The sequence below is a fragment of the Cydia splendana genome, chromosome 7 (genome assembly GCF_910591565.1).
Source record: "Cydia splendana chromosome 7, ilCydSple1.2, whole genome shotgun sequence".
Classification (NCBI taxonomy): Eukaryota; Metazoa; Arthropoda; class Insecta; order Lepidoptera; family Tortricidae; genus Cydia; species Cydia splendana.
The window spans coordinates 13,303,290-13,317,697 of NC_085966.1; the positions used below are offsets into that span (position 1 = coordinate 13,303,290).

General features: G+C 38.5%; 1 protein-coding gene across 3 annotated transcripts in view; it reads right to left on the reverse strand.

Moving 5' to 3' along the window:
- The window catches only part of LOC134792159 (V-type proton ATPase 116 kDa subunit a 1-like), a 38,849-nt gene extending 24,808 nt beyond the window's left edge, over nucleotides 1-14,041 (reverse strand). The window contains exon 1 of one of the 3 annotated variants that reach the window (XM_063763387.1): nucleotides 13,902-14,041. The gene's annotated coding sequence lies outside the window, so the exon portion shown is untranslated. Of the gene's footprint in view, nucleotides 1-13,116; nucleotides 13,253-13,901 lie in introns of those variants that run through there. The other 2 variants (XM_063763386.1, XM_063763388.1) reach the window with 2 other exon arrangements.
- Nucleotides 14,042-14,408: the final 367 nt, after the last annotated feature.

The following is a 14,408-nucleotide window of genomic DNA, read 5'->3' on the forward strand; positions in this document are numbered from 1 at the left end:
TTAAATTATTAATTCCTACTGGGGCTGCTGTAAGCATAACACTAAATAAATATGAATTAAATTGGTTCTATGCGATAGGCAGACTTCCTAATAATCCTAATTATAACGGTGCAAAAGGATCGCTACCTAATCTGATGAAAATCTAGCATTCCGATGTAAATATAACGATTCAGCGAAACGAGTTCAAGGCATCAGATGTCAGAGCATGTGAAATGGCAAACGAGACAAGTAAGGGCGATGAAGGCCACATATGCTGTCGTGTTATTCACGATGCTCATGGTGGGTGAGCATTCGCTTCAAGTATACCAGAGTAAGAGCGATTTTCGATTTGAGCGACGATAATTCACAGCAACCCCAGTATCCTTACCACGAGTTTGACACTGGCATATCGGCTAGCGACTGCGTAAACTAACTTACAATGCATCTCCCTCGTACTGACATTGGTGCAAGTTAGATGCACTGCGTTTTAGTTGAGGCAGTCGCTAGCGTTTAAAGCCGCGTAACTAATGGTGAGGGTACACATGATAGTCACATTTTTAATAGAAACCTAATACTAGGATGTTATGTTGACAAACAGGGGTATTCTATGGCCGCTTTCACACTTTGTACTAGTTTGTACATAGGTATGGGTAGCCCTTAGGACTACCTCAGCTAAACTCGGCCTAAACTCCGGCAAATTTCGCGTTCGCGATAGGATAGGACTTTTATAAAGCTGTTGTTTGAAAATCTAAACTTTTTTAATTTCATCATAGAGGAAATTCCTTTCCATAGAAAAATCAACATTACCCTATTTTACGTAGGTTCGCAGCGGCCGTTACGCTGGTTCTTTGATACGAACGCTAGCCGTGTTTAATAATGAGGATAAAAGCTACTGTATCTAACCTACTCACATATGCAGGTAATCTCAAAGGCCACAGCACCGATATCCGACCGGAACTTATCACATTTCCTACAACCTGACCTTTGGTCGAACATTCGAGATCCGTGAGAAGCCCGCGCTGTTTTAATCACAACCAGCGGCAACTTTGTCAATATTGTTGGTCGTAAATTTTATTTGGCAGACTACGCTTGCTGGAATTAGCATAAACTCAATGATCTCGTCACCGTCTTGCATGTATGTGCGAATGATTGTATACCTAGTCTACATAAAAACTGTAATTAATTGCTTAATTCATTTATAAATTCACCCATAATGTTGGATACTTATATAACATCCCGTAAAGTCCGTCCTAGTCTGCCTCTATTTAAAATTTAAAATAAAATAAGTACTTACTGTTGTGGCTAAGTAAATATTTATGGACCCTCTTTCGGCCACAACTATGTAAATTGGTCGATCTATTTTGAAAATGTTATGTGCATATAGGGCACATTTAATAAAAAAATGCTGGACAAAGGGTCTGAAAAGAGTAGACGAGTAAAAATTACAGGTAATTATAAAAAAAACTGTAGAAAACTACCGGGGAAATACTTGTACTTGTAGATAACTTTTGCCACGGAATCAGTAGTTTGCTAGAATTGCTAGTTATACAGTACATATACATTACCTACTTATATTAATTTTCTACTTGGCACAAAGTTCAGTGACGATTGTGACTTACGACTTAGACATTTCGTCGTTAAAGGACAAGCGATTAAGAATATTTCTTGCAAACTTGGCAATCCTTGTGCTAGATGCCTACACTACATAAGGCGTTACATTAATGGGCCTGTATTTACAAGGAGATAACTAAGCACCACAAACTTGTCAATTTTCTTTTAGTGCTAAAGTGGAATAGGATTGCTTAAGGCTAGTTATACCCAGACCTCTTAAGTAAACTGTAATCGTGTAACTAAGAGTATTGAGAAAGTAAGAATTAATCTTCTGCAGCAACAGTTAAATAATATTCAATCAAAAGTAATTTACAGTAAGCATACGTACTTATAATAATTATCTATCTACAAAATGCTTTCACGTTATATACAGAGAAAAAGCTCCATTAGAATTCTAGTAGCTAGTCAGAAATATAGTCCTGTAATCGTTATTTGTTTTACAAAGGGGCAAAGTTGTTGTTTAACCGCTCGTGCTAATATTGATACCCTAACAAACTTTGATTACTTTGCCCCACATGAGGATAAAATGCAACTTTCTCATCAATTTTTGAACAATCAAGAGAGCCTTTACCAGCTGGTGTGGTGAAAATAATTAATTATTACCCAATCAATATAAACCTAATTTCCAATGCAACCTTGTAGCCTACACACCAGCACACCACACATCAAGGTGTAACGTAAGCGATTTCCCTACCTATTTATTACGAAATTTTCTGATATAAACAATAAGAATAGATGAGGTAAACTGTAATGTAAATTTAGTAGCCAGATCCCCAGCTTCCGCCGAAAGCAGGTCTGTTATTCTCATATCTATACAGGCACTGACAACCGTTCAACTAAAAAAAAACAGTGCGCTTTAGGTACTTCATGACTCACAACATTTCATGGTTAAAAATGATTATGAGCTCCAGTTAGCTCTTAGCTTGAAATTTTGGGGCTATTAATAGGAATGGCAGCTACGGGTTTAGGCGAAATCCATTGGCCGTCTCAACCGCTCCTGACACAGGATGCAGTGGCCATTGATGATGAAACCCCCAAAAAGTTCAGCCTGCGAGAAACAAGTTTTTTTAAGCCCTTGGGATCGCTTTAGAAATAGTCCGCCTGAGCATTATAGCTCCATGAGTTAAAACGTGAGCGATAACGTTTAGAGGTGTATAATTTTGTTAACACTCTATAAATTAACGTATTTATTAGCTGAAACTAAAACATCCGGAACGACATGTGCCAACGGTTAACCGGTGTTTATTTACTGAAACCTAAATGCGGTTCTCCAATAATTTCAAACTATTGGTATTAAATTAGAATCGTATTGGTTTATGTACGCTTCTGCTAACACGAAAACCAAATGTGTGCGAGCACGACTTACAATCCACCACACATTTGCAACTTTACCTAGCAGCAAGAAATGCATCATTTACATTTTATTTAGGTACGGATAAGGATTAAGATTACATTTTAATTAAACGACTTCTGAATGTTGATTGACTCAATTTATTCAGAACCAATATGTCATCTAGATTAAGTCTAGCGTCTCTTAGGCTAGTGGCTCTTAGGGCCACTTGAACCATTCACTAACCCGGGGTTAATCAGTTTAACCTGGAGTTACTATGGTTACCAGTACAATTTGACACTGGGTTATCAGTTTAGCCGGTTAACCCCGGGTTAGAGGGTTGGTGGAAGTGGCGCTTAGACTACTTAGGTAGTGTAACTACTACTATTACTACTATTAGTGTAGCTACTACTATAACATCTTTTTTTTGCGTTTGGGAAGCATCCTGAGTAAAACAAATTGTATGCATGTAGATTATAGACGGGTGTGATCAGGGCCTAAACCCTTTTTAAGTATATCAAATGAGTGCATAGTCTAGCTCAAACCGGTTTATATTTTAACTTCTAGAAATGGTGTATTATTTCTCATAGTTAATAATAGCTGGCGGCACATTACATGGCGTACGTTCCACTGAGTTTATTACGCCGTCCTATCCCATCCCTATAGACACGCCTATTTCCCGGAGGGGTAGGCAGAGACCACGGATTTCCACTTGCTACGATCCTGACATACCACTTTCGCTTCCTTCACATTCATAACATTCCTCATACACGCTCGCCGGTTTAGGGTGCTCTTGCTCATTAATATGATTAATATGATTTATAATTCTAACATATTTGCTATGACTTATTTTTCAATGGTAATTTTTAATAAGACATGTCAAAATCTGTTACCTTAATGCAAAAAAAACGAACTTTAAGCGTGCTAACTTTCAAAATTTCATTTTTTATAAGATAGTATAAGTAGATGGGCAAAAATTTTGCGTCCATGTCCACCAGTGAGTAAGTGATTGAGATACCTAAACATTTAACTTTATAATGTAAAATGATATAATTTACTAACCTACTCGTTTAATTTCAGGTAGGTTGAATAAGGAACCAAGTAACCATGGGGAGGAGCAGTATTTACTAACATTTTCTTTTTGGGTCTTCAGAGTGTATCGTTTCCTTTTTTTTGCACATATTACACTTAAATATATATTCTCTGTGTAAACCCTTACGTCTTTCAATGACAAAGGCAAGATCAGCAAATGTACAATTTGTATGATCGTGCCTGATATTTGAGATCACAGAAAATAAATATTTTAAATCCACTATTCTGCGACCTTCTAAAATTTTGTTTTATCATGATTCATGATCAAAAAGCTCGGATTCAATAGTCATATCAAACGTCGATTATGCAGTTGATGATGAGCTTGCATTTTCTACCATTGGTGCTGCAAATGCATCAACCGGTGGCGATAAACTTTGCCCTCTTGTAAAACAAATTACTATTGTGATTGTGTCCAGCAAAAGGCCAAAATTCGGTTTACTTTCCTGTTTAAAATATTACTAATTTATTCATATTTCAGATTAGGTACATAGGTAACTGTCTGAATGTTACAATGCCAGCTGGCAAATTCTATCACATTTGTTTGTTTGGTAGTCATGGTAACATTCACTTACATTGATATCCTTATTAAGATCTGTATCTTATTATCCAGACCTTAAAATATTGCCACCGTTGCCCTTTAAAAAAATACTGTTTAAATAATTGGCTACTCAAACAATGCTTCTATAGTATAAATAATGACTACACAAAAATGGGTAGTATTGTATATAATGCACGAAATAAGGCCCGATTCTTAAGCGGGTTTAAATTTTGAGGCCATGTCCGCTAATACTATAGACAAAATATCAAGTTTAATAAACACAAAAAAAAAACATTGATGGGCCTTATTTTATAATTTAGGCCTTACTTTGTAATTTAAAGTAGAGTTAGGCCAAGAAAAATCTATAGCGATTTTGATAGAACACGCAGTGCAAGTATTATTTCAAACGTCGCTTCTATGAAATTATGACATATAAATAACACTTGCACTGCGTGTGCTATCAAAATTGCTGTAGACTTTTCTTGGTCTGACTCTAAAATATTCTTTATTACACCACAAACATAAAAACAAATTTAAAAAAAACCGGCGAAGTGCAAGTCGGACTCGCACACGAAGGGTTCCGTACCATTATTTATAAAAACGGTCACCCATCCAAGTACTGACCCCGCCCGACGTTGCTTAACTTCGGTCAAAAATCACGTTTGTTGTATGGGAGGCCCCACTAAAATTTTTATTTTATCCTGTTTTTAGTATTTGTTGTTATAGCGGCAACAGAAATAAATCATCTGTGAAAATTTCAACGGTCTAGCTATCACGGTTCGTGAGATACAGCCTGGTGACAGACGGACGGACGGACGGATAGGGTCCCGTGTTTTACCCTTTGGGTACGGAACCCTAAAACCGATTTACAATGTAGATAAAGGTAGCAACAGGCGGTCTTATCGCTGTTAGTTCTTATTCTTCGTTTGTTTAGCATTAGAGTGAAGGTGACGTGTCTTTTTTAAGCATGCAATCGTATAATTATTTAGCTTTTTTTGTAATAGTTATGTACTTAGTGGTTAATATTAGTATTTACTATTTTTTTTTTCAATAATGCTTAAAAACGAAGTATAGACATGACAACCAAATATTAACGCCATTGTAGGGCAGGATATACAGAACATGAATCATTAGTACTGTCACGCTCCGTGATTGTTGAGCCATTTAGGGTTCTAGCTAAATTGGACATTCCATAGAGCACGAGTAAGTATGGAACAACCAATTCAGCTAGGACCCTAAATTGCTCGACAATTACGAAGCGTGCCTGTAGGTACCTAAAAATTTTGTTAACCCATTTTAACCATGCAATAAAATATTTTTGATTTTTATTTCTAATTTGAAATATTAGAATCAAAAAGTTCATAATAGATTGTATATCATAACTACAAAAATGTGTTCCCTACTCTCAACCCAAAACCCCTTGTATCTTAGGATCTAGATATTTTCACACAAGACGGTTTATCGATAACTTCTTACATCACTAGATTATCGACATTAAATGTCGACTATTGCCCATCACTTTTCTGGCTGTGTACGTATTTAGAAACTTGACTCCGCCCCTAAAATTAGTGCGATAGGGACAACTGCAGCTGAGGCGAAAAATCCTGCGTAAAAATGACAAAAATCGAGGTTTCGTAGTCCTCTTTTTCCTCCCCCAAAACTTAACCAATCGTAACCAAATTTGGAAATCTAAATGATTATGAAATTATCTGGGTCGGACCGTTTTGCTTTTTTGGCTAATTGATATCAGTTTTGAATACCACGCCTCTCATTGCGGCATAGTCTATTAGGCCATTTTGGCCGTTTTTGAAGGGCTCTAGCGCCTTAAAAAACAAAAATATCAAAAAAAGCAAAACGGTCCGACACAGATATTGACAATATTAATCTGTGTTGAAAAAATCATTGCTCTAGCTTCAAAAACCACGGAGGAAAACGAGGACTACGTTTGTATGGAGGAATGACCACTCCTGTTGGCTCTTAATTTGAACGATAGCATCACTAACAGCAACATTCTAAGCTGATCATCTGTAGACCTTATGTATTTGTAATAAGGTTTATGAATTATCAGTGACATTGTGGACGATGGTACAGTATGATAAGAGCACCATCGAATTAACCACCATCAATGTCCATGTCCCTATTATACGTTACGTAACCATTTGACTAAGGGATACAAATTAAATGGCATTAACAGGTAATTTGAATCAACAATTATGAAAGCGTATACTCTAATTATGTTGCTGACGCATCCATATTTTATAAAAAATTAGGAAAATTATTTTGCTGACACATCCGCTTTTTGAATGAATTGTGACATGAATGGTTATTATTAGGGGCAATGCACTTGTTTTAACCTAAGTGGAAAAAAACTATGAAACCTAGAATTTAAAAATAACGTTTGTGTTATTCTACTTCTATGTAAGGGCGGTGTTCCACCTGTCATATTTCTTTGTCCAAGTCAGTGTGCCTCGCTCTCTCAGGTTATTCAGGGTTTAGGAGATACAACTAGGGTTGAAGATGAAAAAAAAAATAACCATGGAGCAAATACTGCCTATAGTTTTTTTTAATGGCTGAATGCCATGACGCTGTGTCACAAATATCTGTGTAAATAAGAACACAGTGAACAAAGTTTTGTACGATGCTCTAAAAAGAGCCACTTCCCGGCCTAGGCCTGCAACTTTGTATGAAATTTCATTAAAGATCTCTCGTCTGGCCGCGTCCGAGACGTGATACTTCTCAGCCTAATATGAAGAACATAATATCAATATTTCATTGCATGTTTGAGAAAAATATTTTCCGCCTTTATTTGAAAGAACAACTCTGCACTAACTGGAAAAACACGTTTTTTTATCTCCTTTATCATAAAACTACAGATTATTTTAAGAGTCTCTTCAAGTATCCATGGTCATATAAGATGAATCGGCGACAAACAAACGTCAAGTGATACGTTGATTGCACGTGACAGCTGACAGTTACATAATGACGTCAATGACTGTTGGTAATGATGTTCGTGAGGATAATTAAACGGTTATAGTCTTTTTAGGTGTTCTGGCGGTTTATACAGTGATTTTATCGCTGTCTGAACTGAACATTGACTGAGAGATTCATAATATAGACGGTGGTTAAAAATAACTGCATTCCCGTTGCCAGGGAGGTTTTGGGATTATACTGAACAACTTTTACTGTAAAAAATTTACCCTCCCATAGAAAATGGACCAGCCAAAATGTATGAAACAGCCAAAGGTTTTTTTTGCGTTTTCGGGGTTGGTCCCATAGTAAAAGTTGCTTAGTATAATCCCAAAACCTCCCTGGCAAGGGGATTGCAGTTATTTTTTAGCCAACCTGTATAACTAGGTGATGTGCAAGTTGCGGATAGCTTTAAAACAGTAGAATTTTTTTTAAGATATGTTCAGGAAATTTTCACAGGAAACATTCAGGAAATGAAAAAATTACGATTCCCTACTAAAAATATGAGAATTTTCCGAAAATTTTATATGTGGAAAATTCGCAAACTTGGAAAATTTCCGACGGCACATCAGTGGGTCTTCTATTAGTGAATTATAGCCTCTTCAAACGACTTGACTTGTTTCGATGAAGACATCGAAACAAAACCAACGTTAAAATTCATTTAAGTAAAGCGCGATTATAAACGGAATTATTTATCTCAGATTTACCTCGAATAATGGTATAAAGATGCCCACTGTGTATAACAAGAACTTCCATTGAAGTTGAATAAAACAGTGATAAAAAAATGACGTTAAACAGTGATAAGAGTATCTCGTTTGAACAAGACCATGGTTGCTTAACTGAATAACTCTCTGATCGCAAACAATGTTCTAGTGTTCTGTTTGGATGGTGATAAAAATGGTAACTGGGAGAAGTTACTTTTGCCGACTGTACTTATTATTCTATTATTATAAGCAACAATCAACACCAACAACTATTCAAAACAAAATGAATGTTGCGGTTTTTTAGGGTCCCGTACCCAAAGGGTAAAACGGGACCCTATTACTAAGACTCCGCTGTCCGTCCGTCCGTCTGTCACCAGGCTGTATCTCACGAACCGTGATAGCTAGACAGTTGAAATTTTCACACATGATGTATTTCTGTTTCCGCTATAAAGGGGCCCACTGATTAACAGTCCGCCGGACGGTATCGGCCTGTCAGTTGTTCGGAACTGTCAAAATTTTGTTCTAACTGACAGGCCGATACCGTCCGGCGGACTGTTAATCAGTGGGCCCCTTAACAACAAATACTAAAAACAGAATAAAATAAAGATTTAAGTGGGGCTCCCATACAACAAACGTGTTTTTTGACCGAAGTTAAGCAACGTCGGGCGGGGTCAGTACTTGGATGGGTGACCGTTTTTTTTTGCCGTTTTTTGCATTATGGTACGGAACCCTTCGTGCGCGAGTCCGACTCGCACTTGCCCGGATTTCGACACCACTTGAACCTTAAGAGCTGGTTAAATGCTGAGGCAGTATGATATTTTGATAAAAGTACGACGTGTTGACGACCGGTCTAGCCTAGTGGGTAGTGACCCTGCCTGTGAAGCCGATGGTCCTGGGTTCGAATCCCCGTAAGGCATTTATTTGGTGTGGTGGTGGTGGTTTGGTTGAGTACAGATATTTGTTCCTGTATTTTCCTGTGTTTTCTATGTATATACGAGTAAGTATGTATATTGTCGCCTAGCGCCCATAGTACAAGCTTTGCTTAGTTTGGGGCTAGGTTGATCTATGTAAGTTGCGCCTTAATATTTAAATGTCACTTAATGAAAATCTCGTAATAAAGATGCCGATATATCTAGGGCAAAGTGTACGATTTTAAGGTCAACCCGTATGTGACTGTTACCCGTCGGAAAATGTAGTAAATATGTATAGTAAAATTGAATAACCTATGTCGGCGTATCCTTACTACCTAGTACAATTCTACTCAGAATAAAGTTCATCGTGAGTAAAAATCATAAAAGGTATATCTGCTTACTGATAAGTGATAATGGAAAAGCGAAGCCTATGTGCACCAAACAAAGATGGCTGAATAATCTACTCATATTAAGGGTGGTATTCCATCTGTCCAATATCTTGCTCCAATGTGTATTTGCATCTCACATCTTGATTAATGAGAGAGTGAGACGCAATGCACATTGGACAAAGAAATTTGACAGGTGGAATACCACCCTAAAGGTGGAGGTTCGCGCCACGACAGAGACAAGCGACCGAGACAGAAGACCGCGACCGGAGACCGCGACCATCACTTGACGATAGGCAACATATAAGCGACAGTTCGCGAGCGAGACAGGAGACAGAGCGTCTCTTGTCGTCTCGCGGTCTTCTGTTTCGGTCGCTTGTCTGTCGTGGCGCGAACCTCCACCTTTAGTTGGATTAACTCCAAACAGCCGAAACTGACCCAGCCAACTACCGTCCAATCTCAGTCACCTCCATACTCTGCAAGATTATGGAGCGTGTACTGAACAAGCGGCTCCTATCATACCTAGAGGATAACTATTTACTCAGCGACTCTCAGTATGGCTTCCGCGGGGGTCGTTCGACTGGAGATCTTCTGGTGCATGCTACTCACCTTTGGAGCGAGGCAATTGAGAGGCACGGTGAAGCCCTTGCGGTATCCCTCGATGTCTCTAAGGCTTTCGACCGGGTCTGGCACGCAAGTTTGGTGAGCAAGCTTCCAGCATACGGGTTACCAGTTGGTCTGTGCAACTGGATTGAGAATTTCCTGAGCGAACGTTCCATTCGGGTGGTGTTAGATGGCTACACATCTGACCAATGGACTATTAATGCCGGCGTTCCTCAGGGCTCTGTTCTGTCCGCGACTTTATTTCTGCTACATATCAACGATATGCTAGTCCCAGATACTTTTGGCTATGCCGACGATAGCACTGTCGTGGACAGATATCTCTCCAATGCTCGGGCCAAAAAAGAGGAGGTACAATCTTATCGACGAGCTATGGTAGACCGTCTGAATTTGGCACTTAAGGCAGTGTCCGATTGGGGTGACGCAAACCTGGTCAAATTCAACGCTACCAAAACGCAGGCATGTCTGTTCTCTGCCAAACGGAGTCCATTCGGCTTGACTCCGACTTTCCGGGATGTATCCGTACCGTTATCCAACCATCTTCAGCTACTTGGTACGAGTATCTCGTCTAACCTGAACTTTGGGGCGTATATTGAATCTCTGGCCAAATCTGCAGCTAGACGATTAGGCGTCCTCGCTAAGGTCAAGCGGTTCTTCACACCAGGGCAGCTCCTTCAGCTTTACGTAGCTCAAGTCCGGTCGTGTATGGAGTACTGCAGCCACCTTTGGGATGGATCCGCCAAGTATCAGCTAGCCGCCTTAGATTCCATAGACAAACGTGCTAGGAAGCTTATTGGAGATGCGGGATTGGTAGAGGCTAGACTGCAGAGCCTTGAACACCGTAGAAAGGTAGCTTGTTTATCGGTATTCTACAGGATACATTTCGGGGAGTGTGCGATGGGATTACATAATCTAATCCCCCCATCTCCGTTCTGCCACCGTGGGACTAGACGCGGACTTGCGTTTCACCCTTACGTCGTTACTCTGCCACTGATTAGAACTAAGCGCTATGTATCCAGCTTTATCATGCGAACGGCTAAGGAGTGGAATTCACTTCCTGCAAATCTATTCCCAGTCAACTATAACTTGGATCTCTTTAAATCGAGAGTGAATAGACATCTTTTAGGTAAGCATGTTCCATCCTAGACTGCATCGGCACTTACCATCAGGTGAGATTGTGGTCAAATGTTTACCTTTTTCCAATAAAAAAAAAAAAAAAAAAAAAAAAAAACTGCATAAACTGCATTACGCGCGTAAACTTGATTTAGTGCATGTTAAACAGTATAATTACGAGTATGTTGTATTTCATTTTGGTGTCAATTAAATTTAACCAACCGAGAATAACCGCCTAAACTTTATCATCTAATCTCAGATTACTTTTGTGAGTTTACGTCAAGAGGTTTTGGATAATTTCTAAGAACTTTGGGTTTATCAGAGAGTGAACGTAGTTTTACAGTAGGTAGTGTAGATACAAATGAGGGTTGCCAGATTAACTAAGATTTTTAGATTTGCCTACCACCAAAGAATAACTAATAGGACTACCGTACAGAAAGGACACTTCCTACAAAACCGAAGTTTGACATTGACAGCGATTCAGGGTCGAACCATGATATCCCTTTCTAACTTATGGCACTATCCCTTTCGACTATTTAGGGTTGTCAAAATTCAAGTACATAATTATCTTATCTGTGGTCGTGCACGCAAAGGGACGTCAAGTTGTGTCAACCCTAATAATTGATCGGAGCAATGCTGAGCCGAATGGAGCTGAGTTTGACCGAAGTCAGGAGTGTCTCCCCACTGCTACCACTTATTGAGAACCAATTAGATGAACCGCGAATCCACCCCCGTGGTAATCATTCTATATACCTATGCCGACGGATAGTTTTAAAATGGCGAAACTTTCCACATGGAAAGCTTTCAGGAAATTCTCGAATTTTGGTATGAAATTCCCCATTTCCTAACCGGAAACTTCTTTCATATTTGTAAAATTTTCTAGTTTTCTGAGAACTATTTAAACTTTTAGGAAAGTTTCTGCAACTTTTCTACAGGTAGCCATTGTTATTTCCCTTCACTTTGGATAAATCTAATATATAATTGTCCAACCCAAGGGTTCCTTTTTAACGCCAAATTTCATTAAATTGGTTCAGTAGTTTAGCAGTTAAAAGGTTTTTCACAACTGTTAAGGGCTTTCACTTCGCCCCTAATGTTAAATGTAATATGATGTTTACAATGAGTTGAGTCGATCGAGCGTGGCGCGTCAGTGAGACGTCACGGGCCCACTTAACTATGCACCCCTCTATTATGAGGAAGCCTACAAAAAACTATTAACACATATGGTGTGTTGTAAAGCTTATAACATTACGTAACATAATTATGTAGTAAAAGCCTACGTAGGTATTCTATAAAATATGTGTCGTCGATAAGTGAAGCTAGTGTTTCATTAAAACGCATATGGATATATAATATATATACAATTATACATAGTATAGTAGTATATATATGTTAGTTGAGTAGCAAACGCTGCTTAATAACAGATGGGCAATAGGCTTATTAACCACCATCGCGCGTGGTCTTATAAGCTTACAGCCAAAAAATTAAATCTCGGAAAGTTTAAGTAGGTACCTATAGTTAAACCTTTTTGAAATAATAATTACATTACGCGATATACCTAGTAGCCTAAATATAAGATGTAGGCACAAGCGATACTCGTTGACGATATGTGAATCACTTTTAAAACAATAATGAAAGTATTGTTTATAAAACACACTTCATAGTTATTCACATTCGGCCGTGACTTATAGTTATGATCTTTCTTTGATGAGGCCATTAATTTAAACTAAAGTTAGACACCCAAAACACGAACTTTACAAGCGAACAAAAAGTCAACAAACAAAATTCCAATCGTAAATTAACCAGAAATGCATTTATATTTTTATTAAACGCCACTATCTAAGCGATCAAATTATAGTTTACTTACGGCGAGTCAAATTCAATCTTATTGCACTTATAACTAGGTATAATTTGTTTTGGAACGCACCGTTATGGATTCGGAGGGACACACGAGTGGCGCGGTGGTCGCGCGGTAACTGAGAGCGAACGGCAATGTTGGTGGTGAGCATGTGACCGCCAGCCTCATCATGTGTGACGCTTTTCACGTGTTAATACGAAATTAATAAAGAAAGCTATGAAATTGTATATATTTTTTATTGTTATAATTGTGTTGTATTCTTCAGTCCGTTGTTCATGTATTTTGGGGAGGTTCCACATTATTCTTTATACAGAAATGGAACTAGCGGCAGCGCCAGCGGCAAATACTTATCTATTGCGGTGGAGTTTTTAATTGATGCAAAATACCATCCTACTGTGTTTCTCATAAAGCTGGGTAGTTATGTCACAAAATTCTTCCATAAAAAAAATTAAATGCCTATTTTACCAAGGTATGTACATACCTAAACAAGTCACGAGTGCGCTACACGGTTCAAATTTAAATTAAGTAGGTATATTATCGCTATAAAAAAATTAAACGCTGTTTTAACGATCGTTTATTATTCCGATTTCCGATCGAAATATGAAATCAAACTTGATAAAGAGTTTGTAAATTTTACTTTCTTTGGTGTAAGTTGGTTTGTTGTAAAACGGTTTTTTTGTTGTTATATAATTCGCATAATTAATACGCACATACCGTGATTTATCAAAAACTTAACTAGAACGTACAATAAAAATCTGTTTACAAAAAAAAGGGGAATAAAAATGAAAACTCACCAATAAAACGATCCTCGACTGCGAACAGTAGCGCGGCAGTTTTCTCTGATAAGGAAATTGAGCTATCTCGTGATCGTGCCGCGCGGGTGGCAGCACTGGCCGGCGGCGCAGCCTCCGCGGCGCGCGCGCGTCATCGCTTCTTCCGTGCACATGCTCGTCTAGATATGGAGGGCCGCGGGGAATGGAAACCGGAGACATACACCTGGGTCCTGTACTTCAGAAATATTAAAGCATAGCTAATTTAGAATCTTAAATATAAATATCCAAGATACCAAAATGATTGTCCGATTTTAACTATAAAACTCCAAACTAAATATGCTCATATTAAAATTATTTTAAACGGGGTACTCACGTATTATCAAGTCGAATAAACGCTCGACATGTCGCACGTTGCGCCCTCAACCAGTAAAGGCGAGTCGTTGCTCCAAGAAGAAGATCCTCTAAAATTGGGTCGAAACGTGTCGAGCGTTTATTTGACTTAATAATACGTAAGTAACCCGTTTAAAA